This window comes from Falco naumanni, chromosome W (assembly GCF_017639655.2).
Source record: "Falco naumanni isolate bFalNau1 chromosome W, bFalNau1.pat, whole genome shotgun sequence".
In the NCBI taxonomy this organism is placed as follows: domain Eukaryota; kingdom Metazoa; phylum Chordata; class Aves; order Falconiformes; family Falconidae; genus Falco; species Falco naumanni.
Genome location: NC_054079.1, coordinates 10,337,951 through 10,358,798, shown reverse-complemented (window position 1 = coordinate 10,358,798; position 20,848 = coordinate 10,337,951). Strand labels below are relative to the sequence as shown.

General features: G+C 48.5%; 1 protein-coding gene across 6 annotated transcripts in view; it reads left to right on the top strand.

The window, feature by feature from the left end:
- The first annotated feature begins 810 nt into the window (after nt 1–810).
- Nucleotides 811–20,848, top strand: part of LOC121080342 (mitogen-activated protein kinase 4-like) — a 54,888-nt gene continuing 34,850 nt past the window's right edge. For 5 of the 6 annotated variants that reach the window (XM_040578289.1, XM_040578287.1, XM_040578288.1 and 2 more), the window contains exon 1: nt 6,084–6,178. The gene's annotated coding sequence lies outside the window, so the exon portion shown is untranslated. Of the gene's footprint in view, nt 908–6,083; nt 6,179–20,848 lie in introns of those variants that run through there. The other variant, XM_040578286.1, reaches the window with a different exon arrangement.

The following is a 20,848-nucleotide window of genomic DNA, read 5'->3' as shown; positions in this document are numbered from 1 at the left end:
AGGGAGACTACTAAGCCTTCATCCTCAAAGACCCCCAGGACCCCCACCAGGAGACAGTGTGCAAGCGCAAATGGGAGGAAACTTATGTTAATGACTTCTCGGTAGACTAATTATCCTAACCCGACCTTTTCTCGGGCATCTATTGAATATGTATGAATGAATGCTTTAAATCACACGTGCACAAAGAAGTCAGGGCAGCAGGTGCTTTTGGAATTATCCACCCTGATGCCTGCCGGTGAATTAAACATACCTGCTTTATAACCTATCCTGAGTTATAGAGTTTTATTTCGCACGACAGGGGGGGCGGGGGGACACAGAGCCGTTTGCCTTTCTCCGGGTTTACACGTGCTTTACGTGTGTATCCGTGCTTTATGGTACACACGCACGGACCGAGGGGCTCGCACGGCTACATGGGCGCAGAGCCCAGCCGATGCCGGCATCCCTGGTGGTGTCCCGGCCCCTTCCCGGTGCGGGAGGAGGGAAACCCGCGCCGGGGCGGGCTGCCTCTGCTCGCCGGCTGGGATTTACTCCACCTGAGCTAGACCCTCAGGTCTGAGAGTCAGGCGGGGGCAGCCGCGGGGACCGGGTCCCCTCAGGCGGCTCCTGCCGGGGTTTCCTCCCGGGGACAGCGGAGGTAGCCGCGTAGACCGGATCCCCTCAGGGCTCCGCATCGGGACAACACGGGGGTAGCCGGGGGGACTGGGTCCCCTGAGGCGGCTCCTGCCGGGGACACCGAGGGGACACCAGGTCCCCGACGGCCTCCCGCCGGGGCTCGGCCCCGCCCCTGCCCCTCCTCCGGTACGTGGCCCCCGCGCGGCGGCTGAGACTGGTGGGTGACGTCAGCGGCGGAGGAGGGCGCGCGGTGCCGGTACGCCGGGCTGGGCTATGGCGGAGCGGCGCGGCCCTGGTAAGTGTGGCGCCCCACCGTTCCCCTTGTCCCCGTTGCACCTGGGTGCTGCTTCCGCTTCTCCCGTGCCTAGCCGGTGCTGTGGGCTGAGCCTGCCGGCAGTGAGGAGTTTCGGCGGAGGGAGCCGGCCGGCTGCTCCGGCGGGGCTTGGCCAGCGCGTCCCCTTGCCCGGGCTCCCGCTTCTGCCCTATGCGGCACCGGAGCTGGGGGTCGGCAGCGGGGAGCCCCTGGCACCCGCCCGGGGGGAGCTGTCCCTGCCAGCGCCCGGCGGGGCCGCCTCGTTCTCTCGCGGAGCCTGGCCCCGCTGCCAGCGTCGGGCCTGCCCTGAGACCCCGTTGCCTCGGAGCGGCGGGCTAGCAGCCGCCGGCAGCGCCGCCGGAGGGTAGGGGGATACAGAGCCGTTTGTCTCTCTCCGGGTTTACACGCGCTTTACGTGTTTATCCGTGCTTTATGGTACACGCGCACGGACTGAGGGGCTCGCACGGCTACATGGGCGCAGAGCCCAGCCGGTGCCGGCATCCCTGGTGTGTCCCGGCCCCTTCCCGGTGCGGGGGGAGGGAAACCTGCTGCTGCCTCTGCTTGCCGGCTGGGATTTACTCCGCCTGAGCCAGACCGTCAGGTCTGAGAGCCAGGCGCTGGAAGTGGCCGGTGGCCATGGGCCAGGCTTTAATGGCATTAAACCTGCTCCATGTGTGGCGAACGTAGTTTTGGCTGCTGCGCCGGGCGGCATGGTGCCTCGGGAAGGTGCATCCCAGGCGGAGATGCGAGTACCAGAAAGGAGGGGGAAAAGCCCCGACCCTGCTGTCCCCGCAGCTCTGATGGGCTGTCCCTGCACAACGCTTCACCCAGCCGCATTCTCCAGCCCCCAGACATGGGGTGGGTTGGGGGAGAGGGGGCCCCCGGGGTTTGGGCTGCTCAGCCTTTTTGGGGTGCTGGAGGTGTTTGGGTACCTGTGCTACATGTGTCTCTTCTGTATGCCGGGGGGAGGAGGGGTGACGCTGCCGGAGTTGGAAGCAGCTGGCTTGGTTTTGGATGTACGCTTGGCTGCTTGCTGAGGGGGTTTCAGTCCCTGCATTCAGCTCTGTGTTGCCTGCTCCTCGCTGTTAATTTGGCACGTCTAATCCTACCTGGTGTTGGCAACTTCCCAGGAAATGCGGAGTGCTTTTCCCTCTCCCAGTCTGCATTAGGAGCCCAGCCTCCTGCAGGACGAGGCCTGGGGATGGTGACATCTTTTTCACCACCTTGGATGTGAGCAAGGGATGCAACTGAGAGTTGGATTTGCAGTGCACTTTCCTCTTTTTGGATGGACAGATGTCCATCAGGTTGAAGGTGACAAATAGTCCTGTGGAGATGTGTGAGTGAAGGATTGCAGGGGAAGAGCGACCAGGACCATAGCGAGGCTATTACAGGAGCCTGGGCTGGAATTGCATGTGATATTTCCAGGATAAATTTCGTACCCAGCAGGTGAGCATCAGCATCCTCCCTCTCTTCAAAAGAGGACAGGGTAAAGGGACATGATAACTGACGTACCATCGATTTCCCTTGTGCTTGAGAGAATCGCCACCATGAGCCTCTGCCCGACCTTGGAGCCAAAGCACAGAAAAGTCAGGCTCACCACAGTCCTTTTGCTCCTCAAGCTGAGCCCAGCCTCCCAATGAGGACCAATAAGGTCTGAAATCCCAATCAAATAACCCATGTTCTGAAAGAAGGATGCTAGGCTGCAAGCATCCTGGCCAGCCTCAAGCTCTCCAGGCCGCCAAGTGCTTCATGTGGATGGTCTGTGTTTATCTCTTCTTCATATCTAGACCAGATATGTGAAGACCTGCTTCCAGGTGCTGGAGTAGCTTCTCATCCTGCTTCTGGGTACTTCTCCTGGGTGCTGCGCAACTCAGCAAGGCAAAATAACCAAAATTGGCATTACCAGCCAAAATGACCTCTTGATTTTCCAGGTGGTGTGAGGCAGCTCGCTTGCAGTTGAAGCTGTTTTGGTGGGTGCAATTCATTTGCCTTTGGGTGTCTAAAAGGGTCTGGTCTGAGCTCCCCCCCCCCAATGGGAGGGGGTGGGCGCCTCCTGAACAGGATTTGTTTCTCCCTGTGGTAAATCTCAGGCGCAGAGCAGGCAAACGCTTTCCAGGGTGCTGGTTCTGACTTGGATGTCTGAGTGAGGACTAAATTTAAATGAGATTAATCTAACCCAGTGCTTGCAAACCTTGGGTTTTAGTTGTTTGGTCTTGATCTTTCCTTTTTTTAGCACGACCCTGTTCTCCTACCACTCAGGCCTTTTTCTGAGGCATAAATAATGCTTCTGAAACTTTCCATGTCCCCAGGTGGGAGATGTTGCAGAAATGCAACTGCAGGGAAGCGTTTTCAGCTCATCCTCCTGCAGACACAGAAAGCTAGGCTAAAAACCAGTCTGTTAATTTTGTTTCGATGGCTCTAAGCAATGGTGAGCCCCCCCTCCCCACCCCTTGCTCCCATACCTTGTGCCAACATTTAATTGCTCTCGATCTGGGGAGATGCTATCTCATTTCAAGGTTGAACTTACCTGGCTTCGACTTGCAGCAGGGGGATGTTGTTGTGCCCTTGTCACAAAGGTGACTTGTCACTCCCAGCTCCTTGTCCTCAGTGATTGGGTCACCTTTTTACCTGCTTCTCTGGAATCTGAAGATGCTATAACCTTGTGCTGAGAGGCTCCATCTTGTGTGGTTTTTGTGGCCACCCTTGGGACTTCACTGGTGTGACTGTGTTGCCTGGGAGCCGGACTGGATGCAGCTGTGACCTTGATAATGCCATGTGTTGGTGTGAGCTTGCTTTCCAGCTTCTAATGGATGTGTTTCCTGTTGTGCCTTCAAGGATCACCTCCTTTTGCTCTGACGGCATATGCAGAAGAGGTGCCCCGCACTCATCCCAAATCCCTTTCTGGCTTGGGCAGAGATCTCTTTTTCTGGCCTTGTGTTACTTTGCCACACAAAAATATGATCTGTTGGACTGTGACCTCCACCGAGGTGATTTGGGTCTCTGTGTCATCAACCAACCATCCACTAGTTACTGGCTTTTTTTTGTGTTACAGGTTTATATCTAATATAATCCCCCAGAAGGAATCACAGATGAGACTGAGCAGCAACAAAAATCCCTGAGGACCATGCTTGGCTGTTGGCTTCCCTCACTGGTCTCACCCCATCAGCAGCCATGCTGGGAGTGTATCAGTACACACCTAATTTGTGTGGAGTTGGTTACACCTGGTGTGAGATTCATCCTCAAAATATTATGTGCTTTGGAGAAATATGGGCAAATGCTGTGTCGAGGCAGTTGCCTGCGTCATGCAGCACTGTTAGCGCTCAAAAAAAGTCTTTTAAATAGATCTAATTCCAGGAAACTCAGCTGGCTGATTGGAATTGTATTTTTAGTCTCCAGTTTGTGTAGTTATCTGAAATTTCTGTCCCACTGTTCTAGCTGGAGCTGACCTCAGGGGTTGCCTGCTGCTCCTGCCTTTCACCTTTCGTCCTTTCTTAAAATACTGTGACTACACAAAGTTTCCCTGTGTTTCACCGGTTGATTTTTAAATGCTTTCTTTTAGCAGATCCCTGGCAATACTGAAGGCTCTGTCATTAAGGGGTTTTAAGGCAGGTTATAGAGGAAGTTGTTGGGAAAGACCCTGCTTTTGCACAATGGGGTGCACATGGTTAATCTGTAGACTTGTATTTTTCTTGTCCTCTTGGTAACCCTTTTAGCATCCCATTGGCAGCACAGTACTCGCTTCCAATTATACTGGTGGTGCTTATTAGTGAATCTAGCAGCTAACTAATTCTCTATTTCTAGCATGCTTTAAAAGTGACTTACTTTACAATCAATTCTGTTAGCTGTTAAGATGGATTAATGGATTCCTTTAGAGGTCCTCATCAGTCACTGATGTTGGACATTTCTTTTTCAGCGCCATTTCTTTTCTGTCTTCTTTTTCTGTGCCTTTTAGAAAGATCACGTTTCCATGCAGTTTCCACATATTGTTTTTACTAGGATGGTGGTTTTTTTTCATTATTTCACTCTTGCTGCTTTTCTGGGTTTGTAACTTTTGGGGTCTTTGGTAAGTCCTTTAAGGGAGTCACATATTCTCAGCAATGCTAACGATTGCTTTTGGCTTTGTAAAATTTGCCCTTTTAAATTTAGACACTGCTGCCATTATTTTGGGCTTGTAGTTTCTGTAACTAGCACAGAAACAGAAAGAAGCTATAATGGAAGAGGACTTGCATTAGACATGGCAGTTCATTTGGGCTTCATCCTTGTCATGTAGATCTGCTGCTCATTTGGCAATTAACACTGAAACATGAGCTCTTCCATGTGCCAGCAGTGGCTTCTCATTCAAAAGACTTACCGGTGTGTTCCTTAGGTTTGGTATTGATTATTCATTAGCTGTCTGCGTTGCGGTATTTTATTTGCCTCTCTGGGTGTATGTATGTGGTGAATAGCGGCAAGATGTCTTCCTTGTACCAGTGCAGCTGAATGCATAGAAGAGAGTGAAATTTGGTGCTTGTTGCCCACAAACACACGGCAAATGGTCTTCAAGTGGCTTTGATACCACTGCAGAAGAACATAATGTACTTCATATGGTTTGAATTATTTTGGCATGTTTAAGCACTGAATCTCTTCTTTTGTGCCTTGATGTCTTCATACTCCTCTCCTAGATGACTGCCGCGCCTTTCAGACCTCACCAGCTGTGCTTCCCAGGCAGGCATGATCCCAACTGGTGCAGCCCAGGCTTGGCACTGGGAAGTCACTGTGTGTTTCCCATGATCAGTGCTAGGGCAGGGTTAAGCAGTGATCCACTTCAAAGGCTTTCCAGGCAGAATTGCATGTGAGGATTTACAGGAGCTGATTTTGGCTCTGCTGAAAGGTGCCAGGATGGCCTTGTGGTCACTCCCAGTCCCTGGAGTTGGATCAGGAGTGGGACAAGGTGTGGGACTGGCTTGGAGGCTGCAGGGGGAATTAGCGCTGTTTGTTCCTGCAGCACTTTGCATCCGAGCTAAGCCTTTCTTTAAAAAGCAGTCGGCGTGGTTGTGCTTGGAACAAGCAGCTCAGTTTCTATATTATACACAACAGTCATCTCTGTAGGAAGCTGGCCAGCCCATGCCGCTGCAGCAGCCCAGAGCTACATGGCTGTTGGTGCGCTTATCCTCGGGGCATTCCTGGGAAGACAAGGAGCAGGGGAACCTGAGGAAGAAGCTTTCCAGAGCACTGATGCGAGTGTTCCTGGGTGGTGTGAGAAGCGGTGCCCAGGTATGTATGTGTCTGTTGGGTCACTTGCAGGGGTGCTCATGCATTTTTCTGGCTGCACAGCTGCTCTGCGGTGAGGAGAGCGGTCCCCTCCTGAGACCCAGTGTGGATTTTCTGTGTGCAGGGGGAAACCTGCATTCTGCTCTTGCATCCTTGGTGCCTTCCTCACTGGCTATGACCTGCCGCAGATAAAAAGTTACCCTCCGCTATCTTGAGCTGTTATCTTACTCCCAGGCTGAGCAATGGAAGACTTTCTGACTGCGTGATTTCCTAGGGAAGTGGGTTGGCTGTGTCTCAGCTTGATCTTAGGATCCCTCCAGATTCAGGGAAGAACAAACAACCTCCCCAGGCCAATACCCGTTAATGTCCATCTGTCCCAACTGCTCAGATTGTTTGTACAACTCAGTGCTTGGCTACACCTGATTTTACAACAGTATTAATTACATGGTAACTGATACACCTGCAACAATTTGCTGTGTAAACTAAGATAAGCCTAATCAAATTTCATGTTTCAGAGTACAGGTTGTTTCCTTCTGGAGGCTTCCTAAGCCCTCCTCCTGAAATCCCTTCCTAAAAGAAACTCTGCAGATCATCTCTGGGCCCTGGGAGAGGCTTGTCCCTACGTGTAAGTGAAGTAGGGCCAGGGGAATGCAGCATATCTGCTATGGAGGCATGAGCCTTTCTGCAAGGAGTTGTTGCCCCTTCCCCATCTCTCACTTCTGCGGCTGTTGTGATGCTGCTGGTCCCTCTGGAAGGAGCTGGGGGTATTGCCAGCCCCAAACCATGTGCTCCTGAGGTCTGGGGGTTTATGGAGGAGAGGAGGCAGAAGAAAACGCAGGCTGGATCATGTTTGCAATCAAGGTGGAATATTGTTCCATGTCTGCCATCACAGCCCCTTTTGTACCCAGGCCCTCACTGGGGCTGTGTGCTCCATTAACTCTCTCTGCCCTGTCCTGTGAAATATGGAAAGTTTTGAACTATTAGAAAGTGCCTTTGGGTAAAGGGAAATTAAACCCTCCGCTGCTGTGAAGAGGCAGGGCTGGAAATGTGAATATGGAAATAGGTTCTGGCTTAAAATGACTTCAAGGACAGAGGGTAGGTGCTGGGCTTCTCAGGATCCAATTCAGTGGGGACCATTTCCAATTAAAATGAGGTCAAGGAGAATGGGAAGGAGGGAGGGGAAAAGTTGTTTCTTTGCATTTCTGTTAGTATTGTAGTTTGAAACGTTGCAACTGGTTTGTCTCTTCTACAAGCAATGAATCTGATCAGCAGAGCATTTCAGATAATTTCTGTTAAGAGTGACATTTCTTTTTCTCTCTGGGAATTCTGTTTTTTCCCTGTTTGTTTTTTGTTTAATTCGAGGTTTTTATCAACCTCAGAAAAGCCTTTCCCCAGAGCCTCAAACAAGCAGGCCAGCCTTAGTTTCCTTCCACGTATCTCCCAGACTGAGCATGGCCAGAAGTACAGAAATGCTATAAATTAGAAATAATTATGTGCTTTTAGTAGGGCAGCAAGCATGGAGCAGACTGCTGCTGTTTCTGGGAAGGTAGGTGAGGCTTGTCTTGCTGAGGAAAGCTGGGAGCAGGAACGGGTGGCCAGGGAGCTGGTAGGGGAAGCCAAAAAGGGAACCTCATAAAGCAGAAGTGCTTGTGGGGCGGAGAGGTCTTGCAGCTCCTGGAGTTGCTGCTAGGTCAAAGGGGATGCTGCAGGACTGGGGGCAGATGTTGCATACAGCTGTGCTAGCAACAGCAGCTGGCACATATTCCTTGCTCTTGCATGCCTGTGCCACCATTTGCTAAACTTCAGTGAGACACTTTGTAATGTAAAGATGAAATTTCATATGTGCATTTCTCCCCCCCTGTGTTTGCTTTATACCTGAGGTCAGGTTTAGGTTGTCTGGTAGCAGAGGTGAACAAGGAAATATGGTTTGATGAAACTCTCTTTTAGGAAAATAAAGCATGAGTCGAAACCAGTGGCTGTGAAGGGATAGCTATACGCACAGTATCATTGCTGAGTCATCTCCTTTCTCGCATGAATAAGGGGCAAGGAAATATCAAAGGGCATCTTGATGGACTTTACATTTGCCAAACAATAGCAGTGCTTGATATCACTTGTAGAGGAATGAAGCTGGGTTAATTAGCATTGATAATATACAACTGTGGGCTGGCTTCAGGGGCGGTGGGTTGGCCGATGTAGATAAGGTGCAGGTGTGGCTGGTTCTGTTAAGTGGTTGAGAGCCAGTGAAGAGACAGCAGCTGAGGGAGAAGCAAGAGAAGGGAGAGAACACGTGCCCTGAATGAGGAGAGACTAGGAGAAGGCAGCAGAGGGACTGGCATGAAGAGTGTGTTGGTGTGAGATGGTAAAAGACCTTGTTGCAGCTTGATAGTTTGGAGAGTGCTGTGACAATTACTGACTTTTTGTCTTGTCTCACATTCAAGCTTCACCTGAGTATTATCTGCTGTTGTTATTAGACAGGGGCTCATTCAAAAAGCAATAAATTCTGAGAGTAACGAGGTGGCTGCATCTGTTCCCAAAATACCTGCTTGATTTTAGGCACAACAGATGCCCGTGCCATCTGCGTGCCCCTTCGGCGCTGGGTTTTGCCTAAGGTTTCAGTTGCATCGCTGCATCCCCTGACACTAAAGCAGGTGAGCAGGCAGAACAGCTCAGCACAAGCGACCTCAGATTTCTGCTAAATACCAACTGATTAACCAAGTGTAAATGCTGCAGAGAGCATTTTGCTGAACTGGGTGAGGATGGAAGAGACAAGCAAGATTGTTATACCAGCCCGATTAGTGCTGCTAAAGGAGTCTGATCACGGCACTTGAAGGGCTTCATTATCTTGTGTGTTTAGAGAGCACTGAGGCAATTCTGCATTCAGGAAAGGCTTTTACAGTCTTTGTCTCCTTAAGTCATTAGAAATGCCATGATCTTATCTGTTAGAAAGATTAGTCTAAGGATTAAAAAAAAAAAAAACATCTCTGAACTGGAAAGCTAATTGCCGCCTGCTCTTCAAATGCAGCAAAATGGGCATAGTGTGTTTTGGAAAAAGGGAAGGTGTTTGAAGGAAATACTGAAAAGATGTTACATGAAAAAGTTGTGTGTTTCAGCAGATCCCAGGAGCAGTCACAGGATTAATGCAGTAGCTGAACAGCTAGGGAAAAACAGTCATGGCAAAGTTTGGAAAACTTTTTTCCCTACAGAGGAGCATGGGTTAGTACTCTGCTCATCTCACCTGCTTCATTTCACCAGTGCAGTGAGACTGAGGAGGACAGTTAGTCCTGCATACCCTAGGAAGGGTATGGGGATGTGGCTTTTAATGCAGGACATCCCCTGCTGGGGATGCGGGATGCCTGTCCCCCATGAATTCACCAGATCTCCCAATGATTTGGACCAGCATCCTGGAATCTAAGCTCATCTCTTAATGCTGGCCTCTTTTATCTGAATAAATCTCATGTGCCTGCTATTACTCAGGCAGAAAAAATAATCTTTATTGCCATAATATGTTTGTCAGCTTTCCTTCATCCCAGCAAAGTACTGTAAGATCTGCAAAATACTTTAGAAAGCATTTTTTGAGCAATAGATATTGAAAGGGGGGGGGGGGGGGAAGTAAATCTCTGAGGCTCAAGTCTTGCAAACCAAACCACTCAGTGAGGTTTTCTTGGCATGGTTCCTTTTGCAAAATGGGTATCTCACCGCCCACTGGAGCCAAAAGTGAAGAAATGGATTAAGGCTGTGAAATTGCTCCATCCTGATCACTCTTTTATGGCCCTGTGCAGAGCAGAAGGGATGTTTCAGAGCAGTATTTGGTAAGTGCTGGGCACTGGGGGGTCTAGAGCCCCAGCTGGTGCAGAGGACCTTAATTGCATTGCTCTCAACGAAGCATAGGGCAGGCTGATGCTCTAGCCCTGCGTTTAAAGCATCAGATCTGAAAACAGCACAAACCAGCCCAAGCTTTCAGCAGCCTCCCAGTTTTGCTGTGGAGCTGCTGTCTTACTCCATCTCCTCCCTTCTGGGCACCCAGGTCTTGATGGGGAGCAAGATTGTGCCCAATTCAGATGATCCTCATGTAGCAGGCAGTGATAGCCAGGCAGCGAGCAGGCAATGCTCCACTTGTGCTCCTGTGAGGTGCTGTTTGGGTTTTGCTACATATGTTCACCTCCTGTTTACATCTTCTTTTATTTATTTTTTTTTCCAACAAAAATGTTGTGGTGGAACATTTCTTCTTCTGAGTGGTGGTCAACTTGGACACGAAGTAGTGTCTGAGGAGCATAAGCCCCATGTGGGATGGAGCAGATCTTCCCAGGGCTCTGGTGCATGGTTGCACCCTCTCAATTTTCTCATCCTGGTTAAGACTCCTTCTGGCATGAAGAATATCAGCTTTGTAACTGTCTTAATTACATCTAGGTAGCAGCTGGGGTGGTATGTCCCAAAACAGACTGGTTGCCCGGTAATGGGAGACTGTGGTGGAGTGAACCCAGCACAACTGAGCCTGATCCTTGTTGCAGAGAGCTGGGTACAAGGGCTGGAGGACTGGCTGGACTTGTTTCCCCACTCACTACAACTCTGTTAAAATTTAAGGGTAAAAGTGGGAGGAATGGAAGAGAAATTTGCTATTTAAGGCTTAATTAATTTTTAACCTCAAGCATTAGCTGGGGTTTGTGCAAACTGTTGGCAAGGCAATTAAAGTGACTTTTTAATGGGTTATTTTTGTTGCTTCACCAGGGTGGGAGCTAAAGATCCCAGACTGTGAGCTGCCTGGGGTAGGGGCCATCCTTTTGCTGTGCTGCTCTGATGCTTAATCCCTAACTGGGTTTTATTCACAGTCGCGATGAGAGAGAGGCATGGAGATGCAGCTGGATAGAACATGTGGAGAAAAATGTCTGGGCGTCAGTCCCCAAGGCTCCAGCTTGGATCCATCCTGGAAAAGAAGTGTAAAGGACTTTGGACGTTGCAGTGTCCAGTTTATTTTGAAGTTGCTGGCTATTTTGGTAGAATGATAGAATGTACTGGGTTGGAAGGGACCTTAAAGCCCAGCCAGTTCAAACCCCCTGCCACAGGCAAGGACACTTTCTGCTTCTGCTAGACCAGGTTCCTCCAAGCCCCATCCAGCCTGGCCTTGAGTGCTTCTATGGATGGGATTTTGCAGGAGTAAGCTCAGAGGACAAAAAGCAATGAAAATAATGGCCTCTCTGAGAGTTCCTCTTAAATCCCAAGGGTAGTTAGGAGAAAATGAGAGTGAGTATGCAAGCACTGGGTTTTCTGAGCAAGAGTGCAGTGACTGTAAAGCAGATCCATCCCTCTGAGCACCAAGCAAACATCTGTCTGTCTGTACCTCATGCTACTGCCACGCTCTCTGTGGGACACAGTTCCTGCATCCCATGTGGTGAAGGATGCCATGATGAAGTCTAACTTCAGTCTTGTTTGGGAGACACCTTCCCAGACATGTGCCCTGTCTTCAGCTGGGGAAGAGGACTTAGGACTTGTCACCTCTGTAGGGCTGTGGGGTGGGGGAGCGCAGGTGCCCCAAGGGCACCAGGCACAAACCCTAGCGTATTCATCCAGGATCATCCTGGCCTCATGTTTTCCTCTGTTAGTAGTGTGTGTCCTGTGTTGCTCGTTCCCTCCAACCTTTGAGTCTGTTTCACAATATGGCATTGGAGGAATGCAAGCTTGGGTCTGGCTCAATTCATTTCTTGTGCAACTCAACCAAGAGAAACCAGGGATGAGACTATTTTTCTCTGCAATATTCATTCATTCAGCTACTGCCTGCATTAATGCACCTCTGTTGCCTTGCTGTCTCTCTCCACCTAGGTTATTTAGAGGAATGCTTTCTAAAAATAGCTGCCTGATTTGATGTCTTTCTCGTATTATTCTGTGTAGCACTAAAAGCCTGCCTAGAAAGGCTGTCCAGTTCATTGATGTTCCCTTAAAATACAGCTAATCCATGTAATCTCATTATAGTAGTAGGTGATTATACTGAGCAAGCTTTAGCAGTGGTCCAGCAAAGCCTTTTATTCCCCATCTATTATCTGGATGGCTAAAACTCACTGGGAGTGTGTTTTGGTTTTGCTTGGGCTATTTTAGGACTAGGACTTACAACATTTTTGTTTTAATTCTCTAGAAAATCTTATGCATTATTTTTGATGATGCTGGCACATTTCTGCCACTGGCTTTCAGTTTTGTGGACTGATGACATCCCATGACTATGCTCCATGGTCTCCCCGAATCACTGGGAAGCATTAAAACCTTTTTTCCAGAGTGGAAGAGGGAGAGCTTTGCTGTGTGAAATTTAGTGTGGGATTCCTGGTCTCTGGCATTGTTTTGGGGGGGTGGAACCTTGTGGCCCTGCTCTTTAGGGAGTCAGATCAAGGAAGGGGCTGAAGTTTGGGATGCAGAGTCTCCGTCATTGGGAAGGACCAGCCTTGCTCCCCCAGGCAGATTGGATGTACAGGGGCAGGTGGGCTGGATGTGTGAGTCAGGCTGTGGGGACTGCCCTTTCCAATTGTGCCCGGAGATAATGTGGGGCAGAGGTGTGCAACACAGAAACCTGGCCGTGAATGAGGGCTTGTGTCTGTAGGAGTGGGGAAGCAGTTTGGGCTTGAAGTGCAGCTCAAGCCTGCCCTTGAAGGTGAACATCTAGGAGACGTTGCTGCCTAAACCCCCGTGCACTTGGATCAAGGACTGACTCTTCAACGCTAGCCAAATATCACGGAGCTTATGGTGAAATGCCACATCTGGACAGCCTCCTGGACATACGATTGATTCTCCGTGAGGTTTTAACTGTGCTGGTTATGATGGGTTACAGGTCACGTTCTCTGCATACTTGATTGAGCTGTGCTCAGTGGCTGCGCCTCTTGGTCTGGCTGCCCCCAGCACCTTGGGGAGCATCGGTTTGGACCATTGCCATCCCAGAGGTTTGTTCGTAGATGGATGTCTGATTGCTCGCTCCTCTCAGATGATGGAGACAAGAGCATGTGGCTGGAGGTACAGCTCCCCCAAGCCCTCAGTGGTGCCGCCTGGGTGGAGAGAGGTATCTGGGGTGTTTCTGCCTGGGGCGCTAGGCCAGTCTGCACCACATAGTTTTACCCCCTTTCTTCTCTCGGTTGCTGCAGGAGCATCTCTCTTGCTATGTTGGGGCTGCAGCAGTGTGGGGCCATCACTGCGGGGCTGCAGTGGGGGAGGAGCGAGGGTGGAAACCTTTATGAAATGGTTTCTGCAGGCAAATACAGGGTTTTTTCCTCTTCTTAAAGCCTGTCTTCATTGTTTCCCAAGCTGAGTGTGCAGATCTGCAGGCGGTCCAGCCCTGTCCCCCCAAAAAAACTGGATGAGATTTGTCAGTGAGCAGAAGGATTAAGGGGAGGTTACAGACAGGCTCTGAGAGACACAAGTGCAAGCACTTTTACAAGATCCCAGCACAGTGTTTTCAGAGGACATCAGGCTCTCTGCTCACGGAGGTACCTCTCGGAGCCCATGGAGGGGTAGGGGAGAGTCAAAGAAGTCACTCTATCTCTTTGCATGCTGGCATATGCTGCACATACCTCCTTTGGGGCAAATTCCTGGTGTGGGCTCCTCAGTCACAGTAAAAAAAATCTCTAGGGCTGTTTCTGTATTCTTTTAATTATTTTTTTAATAACTGTCCTGCTTTTGCTTATCTTGGTTCAGCCCCTCCAGTGATAACACAGGCAAAGTCCTGACCTGTGGCATCCTGGGGAGAAAAGGCCCAGCTCTCCAACAAAGCGCCAGCAGAGAACAGGTAGTCTTGTCTCTTTAGAAGAAAAGACTGTAGGTGCCAAACCAAAAGGGCAAAGTGATTTGCCCCGATGAGGTATTGTGTTGCCACTCTGATTTATGGCTAGGGGAGAGGCTTCGGAGTCATCCGTTCTAGGAATTGCTTTATTTAGGTAACAGAAATAATTCTGCTGGTTTTAAATTGATGTGTTGTCAGCCATTAAAAGCTCATGCAGCATGAAAACCGCAGCTGGCAGGACTAGGGCTGAGGAGGGAGCAGGATGGAGGCTACAGGTGCAGCAAAATGCACTGGCTATGAAGTCTGTCTGTCCATAATGGACTGCTTGACACAGGTGGATGCCTTCATAGAGATGGGGCTGGGCTTTTCCAGCTTGATACCATGTCAAATAAATGTACTTAGGCTGGTGGGAGAGGGTGCGTTGGCTGCGGGGCGCCTGTACTGAGCCATGTTTGTTCAAGGCACTGTCTGGTTTCTGTCTGGCTGCAGACTGTCAAGCCCGGAGTAGCTTCAAGTGCTGGGTACCACTGGGAAACAAGACCTTTCCCCATGTCTCGCCTGTGTTCAGCTGCTCACAGCCCCCTGCCACGGCTGATTTACCAAAACCCCTGGCCAGACAGGTGGCTTTCCTGCAGAGTTTAAAATCCCTGCGAGTGTCAGCAAGTTCTTCATTGTTTTCTGTTCTTTCTGTGAACTAATGAATGTTGTCTGATTCTTTTTTTTTTTTTTTTTTTTTCCCCCTAGTGTAAATTGGCTTGGCCACAAGCGCCCTAGTTGTTAAGGAGGAAAATTCCTATTTTCCTGTGAGAGGTTTGGGCAGCAGAGGTGGCTTTGCTGTGCTGGGTGATGCTGTTCTGCTCATGTACGGTCCAGGGGTATACATGGGAAAATTGTGTGTGCTTTACTACCATTTAAGCTAGGACTCCGGGTTAATTTTTGTGCTGTTTCCCTTTGGTTTTGCCTTTTCCCTCTGGCTTTTCCCACAGGCTCACAGAGATTTTGTCTTCCTTCTGGGGCAGTGCTACTTGGTGCCTTCTGGCCTTTAGCTGCTGGCAGCTCTGCCCATCTTATCAATGGGTTTCTGTTTGGTTCCTGGTATTAAAGGCATCTGATAAGTAGTGTTTTTGGAAAAATGGGTATATGATTTGCTCCTGAGCTGGTTGCATGGCTGTCGTTTGGTACAGCCGGGTTGTCAGGGCACAATAGATTCCAAAGGAAAAAACTCTTCATGAAAAACAGGTTCCTTAGATCACCCAAGGTACCTGATGTGCTGTGTGTTGGCACCTCTAGTGAAGCTGGGTGGATAAAACTCATGTTTAGAAATCTGGAGCGTGCTCATTGGTTTGACTGTAGTTGTGTCTGACTCTGCTATAAGCAGCTCTGGTATAAGAGGGTCTGATTCTGCCGGGGGGGAGGACTGTGTTGGTGATAATTAGCAAGAGCTTCACTCAGAGGAGCTCACAACAGCAGCTCTCTGCAGCTTGTTTTTAGAGAGGTCTGAGCACTTGCCAGCGTTGGTGCATAGGCTTGTGATGCTGTCTGGGGTTCCAGGGTGGGGTGTCTCTGGTGGAGACCCCAGCACCAAGGTAGCTGAGGACACACAGCACAAGAGTATCACTTGTTCTTCAGCAGCCCCAAAAGGCTGAACAGTTCCTGTTGTTGGCTGTGTTCATCATGAGGTTTGGGGATCAGCTCATTCCTCTGAGATCAGACTGGTTTTGTTGGGGTGGGTTCTTGCCCCCCAGTTTTCCTGTTTCCCTGGGATCCACATCTGGTCTCCTGATGTGCTTTTTCTCCTGGGAGGGCAGTGCAAAGCGCAGCCTGTAGGCATCAGGGTGTGTGGAGGGTCTCAGGGAGGGGCAGGGCATGAACCCCCCAGCGCTGTGATAGAAACTTCGTATTTCTGGGTGATGCAAGAGGTTGCAAAGCAGGGAACCAGATCCTGTAGTTACAGTTTGAGCTGCAGAAGGGAAGAGGCTGTTTGCCAAGACAAGAGCAGAGACATTGCCTTTACTTGCGTTCCACCCTGAAGAGTGATGTTCCCCGGAGCTCTCTGCAGGATGTTCCTGCAGAACTGAGCACCAGGAGCCCATGTTTATTGATGGGAAGGACTAATTAAATTTCAGCCTTGAAGTTGCTGGCCTGGAAGCTAAGAGCTACAGGAGACTTGCCCATATTTCCCTCTGCTTCAGTAACTCCATTACTTTGACTAAAGCTTGGAGAGATTTCCAAGAGATGTGTGAGTCCATCACAGGAGCAGCAGGCACCAAACCCCCTGGTCTTGGTCTGCTGCACACTCCGCTGCAGGGTCTCTGCAGCCCGGCTCCTCTGAGTGGGAGATGGCTTCCACCATGCATGGTAGGGATGATGCCGCTGTGCCATGGGGAGCGGCAAGGCAGAGATAAAGGATATTTGAAAGGCTTTTGCTGGTGGGGGAAGGATGCTGGGGAGAAGAGAAGGAATGAAAAAATGAACCTCATCGTGCTCCTGCTAGATCTACCTTATACAGGAATCAATAAGCTAAGCCCATACGATGAGCTAAGCCCCTGCTAGACCCCTCCTGCTTGATAGCAGAGTGTTTTATCTTCGGCCCAGTTGAAAAGGCTGTTGAGGTGTAATGGTTTTCAGGATCCAGCCCTTTACAAGTTGTTCAAGTGAGAGATCGCTGTTATCCTCCTTTAATTAGCACCTGTGGTGCTTTGTTAATAACGGTCACCTTGTTAGGACACTTGAGATTTAATGAATTCATGCAGGGGTCCTCAAACTACAGCCAGCGAGCCGGATACAGCCCCCCAGGGTCCTCAATCCAGCCCCCGGTATTTACAGAACCCCCCTCGCCCCCCCCACCGGGGGTTGGGGGGGAAACCAAGCAGCCACAGATGACTGCCTGCCACTTCATTCACATGCCGGCCCCCTGGTTAAAAAGTTTGAGGACCCCTGGGCTAGAGACATCACCAGTGCTTGGAGTGGGTTTGGTGAGAAGGGAAAGCTCATCAGAACGTCACAGTCCGGTCTTGCGCTGGGAAATGCTGGGAGACAGCAGCAGAGAGCCTGTGTGAGGGCACCCAGAGCCCCCCCTGAACCTTCGGAGGAGTAAAGGGAGCAGAAAGGTCAGTGCAGATCCCAGCAGCAATGTGAGGATAAATGTTTTCCTTGCACAGAGTGATATGGGAGAGAGAGGGGAAGAATAAAAGAAAACTTAATTCCATCGTCCTTATATTTTATGGCACAAGGGGTCCCAATTATAAAATCTGTGCAGAAGCAGCTGCTGCAGCTGCAGTCAGTGAAAAAGCAAGCAAGAGGTAAATTATGAACACTGAACATATTTTACAGTTTCAGAGAGGGAACATGTCTCTACATTTCCCGCATTATTCTTACATGCACAGTGTTTCTTGGGAATTTGGTTGTATAATTCTCCCTATAAGTAACCACATCCCTTCCTTGGTCACCCCTCTGTGCCTAGGTGACTGGAGGGCAGGCTGGTGGGAGCATGGGCATTGCAGGAGTTCCTGACCCTTCCCTCTGTCTGTGCTGCAGGTCTGATGACTTTGACCTCACACATATTTATTAAATCAATGGGATTTATTGTCTGCAGAACAGGAGAATTTTCCAACAGAGAGAATTTTGGTATGTGCTTTCTGTAAGTACCCCAAAGCTTTCCTAGCTTTAAACTAGGATAGGTAAGAGGTAGGAAAGGGCATGGGAATAGAGTTAGCACTCAAATATCTAAAAACTAGTGTCCCTTTGTGTCTTACTGTATTGCAGCACCCCAGCAAAACCTTCTATTGAACATGAGCAAAAGATTGGCGCAACTCCACCAATATCAATGAGTCACACTTATTTTCCCTGCACACTGTCTTGGTGTTGACGTGCGGAATTAGACTCTATAACTCGAAAGTTATAAAGTAGGTATGTTTATTGCACGCAGATGCACGGGGGATCGCGGGGGATCGCTCCTCCACAAGCGTGCATACCCGAAGTGCCGAACCATCCTACATTTATACAATGAAACAAATGAATATTCAATTAACGCCTATACCTATTCGTTACCTAAACCCCGCTTCGTATGTTAATTAGCTTATCAGTCCGTTTCCTGGAATGTGGTGGTCTTGCAGGTTTGTAGGTGATTCATGTTCTTGTGACCATCCGATCTTCTCCAGCAAGGAGACTTAGCACTCCCTCCCTCTAGATAGCATTTGAATGTCTCTCATCTTTTCTCATTCTCTTTTAAATAGCCCCTTTGTTAGAGGAAGAGGGGCAGGCGTCTCCTCAAAAACTGTAGTTGTCTCCTCAGAGCTGTGTGCCTATGTGACCAGACACCGCACCCATGACCAGTCACCATACCCACATTCCTTGAGCAGACATATACAATCACAATCGATGTCCATTGTCCCCATTTCACACTATTTCTCCATATCAATCCCCCCTTTTCTATCAAACTAAGTAAATTCTTTTACTTAAGCAGTCTTCCCGAATGATATAAAGCATCATACATAAGTGTTACCCTTTTAAACATTCTCCAAACCCACAAATATAACATAATGGTTAGTGTATTAAGGAAATTCCTAAACTGATCAATAAGATCACAGTGGGGTGTACCATAGTGTTAAGAATTCCTGTTGCAGAAGGTGACCAGCCAAAGAGAGTATCCCACCAATTATGGTTTCCATGCTGTTCTACCTTTTTTAAAACTTTCTTGATCCCCTCTACATCATGATGGATCATAAGAAGAGTTTCATGTCCCTTTTCTTCGGTTTCTTTCAGTATCCATTGTAAATCTGCATGTTTTAATAGTTCTTTTATACTGCTTATATTTAGTCCTATGGGGGTAGTAATTATCATCTGTGATAGGGTAAAGTTGGATTTTAAGAATTGATGAGACACTACTGGGGCTGAGTAACTAAAATCGCATCCTGTGATAGTAGCAAAATTATAAATACAATAATTTGAATATTGTGCAGTCTCCTTTACCTCCCCATCTATGGTTATTGTGTTACACTTAGTTCTCAAACACGCACATCTCTTCAAAAGGGTACAGGAGCACCCCATTATGGTTAATTCCAAGGGCTACAATGGGGTGTATGGTAATTATTACTGCATTATGTATGGTTAATACAAAAGCTGTGATTGTGTGTGTGTTGGGGTCGTAGGTAAAGTTTTTGATCTTATAGGTCAGAGCTGTTCTTGGGGATTCCTTTCCTAGGCATACTACAAAGATGGGCTCGGTTAAGGTAAAATTGTGCCAACATTCCCGTGAATTAAAGCACATGGCTGTATTTAGAAGGGTAAATTCCTTATCTACCTTTCTGACATTAATCAGGGTGTCTCCTGAAATCTTGGTGTTATCTTTTTCATTATACGTTTGACACCCTACTTTTATCCTATCTCCTAATTTTCCCCATAATCGGTCGACTTTGTGTACATCCTCCCGATCCCATTGATTCCTTTGGTACACCTCATTTTCAGAAAAAAACACCATAGCTAGTTTCGTCTTTGAGTCCACCTTTCCCATTATTCCAGTGTGTTTTTTCTGGGCATGATTCCAAGGCCAGTTATCAGGCTCTTGGTTGTAGGCAAGAGAGAGGGTACAAAAAACCACAAATGGTTTAAACCCACTATTGATCATTTTAAGAATCTAAACGTTCCTCATATATACATATAAAATCTGTTTTGATCAAAAATATCTTTGTTTGAGTTGGGGCTTACCGATAACAAATTGGGCAAGACTGGCCACTGGCTTAGTCCCAGACCCTTTTGTTCTATATTGTTTGTTGTGGTGCCCTTCCCATATGGTGGATCCACAACCGCCCAGGTTCACTTACTTGCCACCCACATTGTTCCCATTTGTCCGAGTAAATTTGAGTTTCAGTTCTTTTTTATCTGGGGTTACTTTCTACGAAGTTGCAGGGGCTTTCTTGATCCGGGCATGGTGAATCCAAGAATTCTGTCCCTCAACCTTGATTGCAGTGTAGGTGGTGAGTAGGACTTGAAAAGGTCCGGTCCACTGTGGTTCCAGGGTTTTATCTGCAAAACACTTAACGTATACATAGTCCCCTGGTCGTATATCGTGAACAGGTCCATCCAGACCCCTACTGCGTGTTCCCATCACATGCTTCTCAATTCTTATTAATTGTTTGTTTAGTGCCACCATATAGGAAGTCATTGTTTCTTCACCAATCTGTGAAGACGTCCCCTTTTGTACCCCATAGGGTCGTCCATATAAAATTTCAAATGGGCTAAGCCCCTCTTTTGCTCTTGGTCTAGTTCGAATTTGTGTAAGAGCTAATGGCAAAGACTGGGGCCAAGTTAGATTTGTTTCTTGACCTAACTTGACAATCTGTTGTTTGATTAGATGATTCATCTTTTCCACCTGGCCACTCGATTGTGGTCGGTATGGGGTATGTAATTGCCAATCTATTCCTAGATGGTGGCTGATCTGTTGCACTATTCTGGACACAAAATGTGGTCCTCTATTCGAGGACATTACCGCTGGGACTCCAAACCTAGGTATTATCTCTTGGAGCAGTATTTTGGTCACTTCCTGGGCTTTAGCAGTTCTGCACGGGAAGGCTTCTGGCCAACCTGAAAAGGTATCTGTTAGTACCAATAAATATCGATACCCCCCTTTTTTAGGAAGTTCCGAGAAATCAATCTGCCAATGTTGCCCTGGAACATTTCCTTTCCCAATTTTTCCCAACTTTGGCCCCTTGGTAATCTTAGGATTAGTCTGGTGACAAAGATCACATTGTTGGGTTACTTGTCTAATAGTAGTATACGAGTTTCGTGCTATTATGTTTTTAGTGAGAGCTTCTGCCCCCCAGTGCCTTTTTCTATGTTCTTCCCGAACTACTGACCATACCATGTAGGAAGGAATCACTATTCTCCCATGTGAGATTACAGCCCACCCTTCCTCATTATATGAT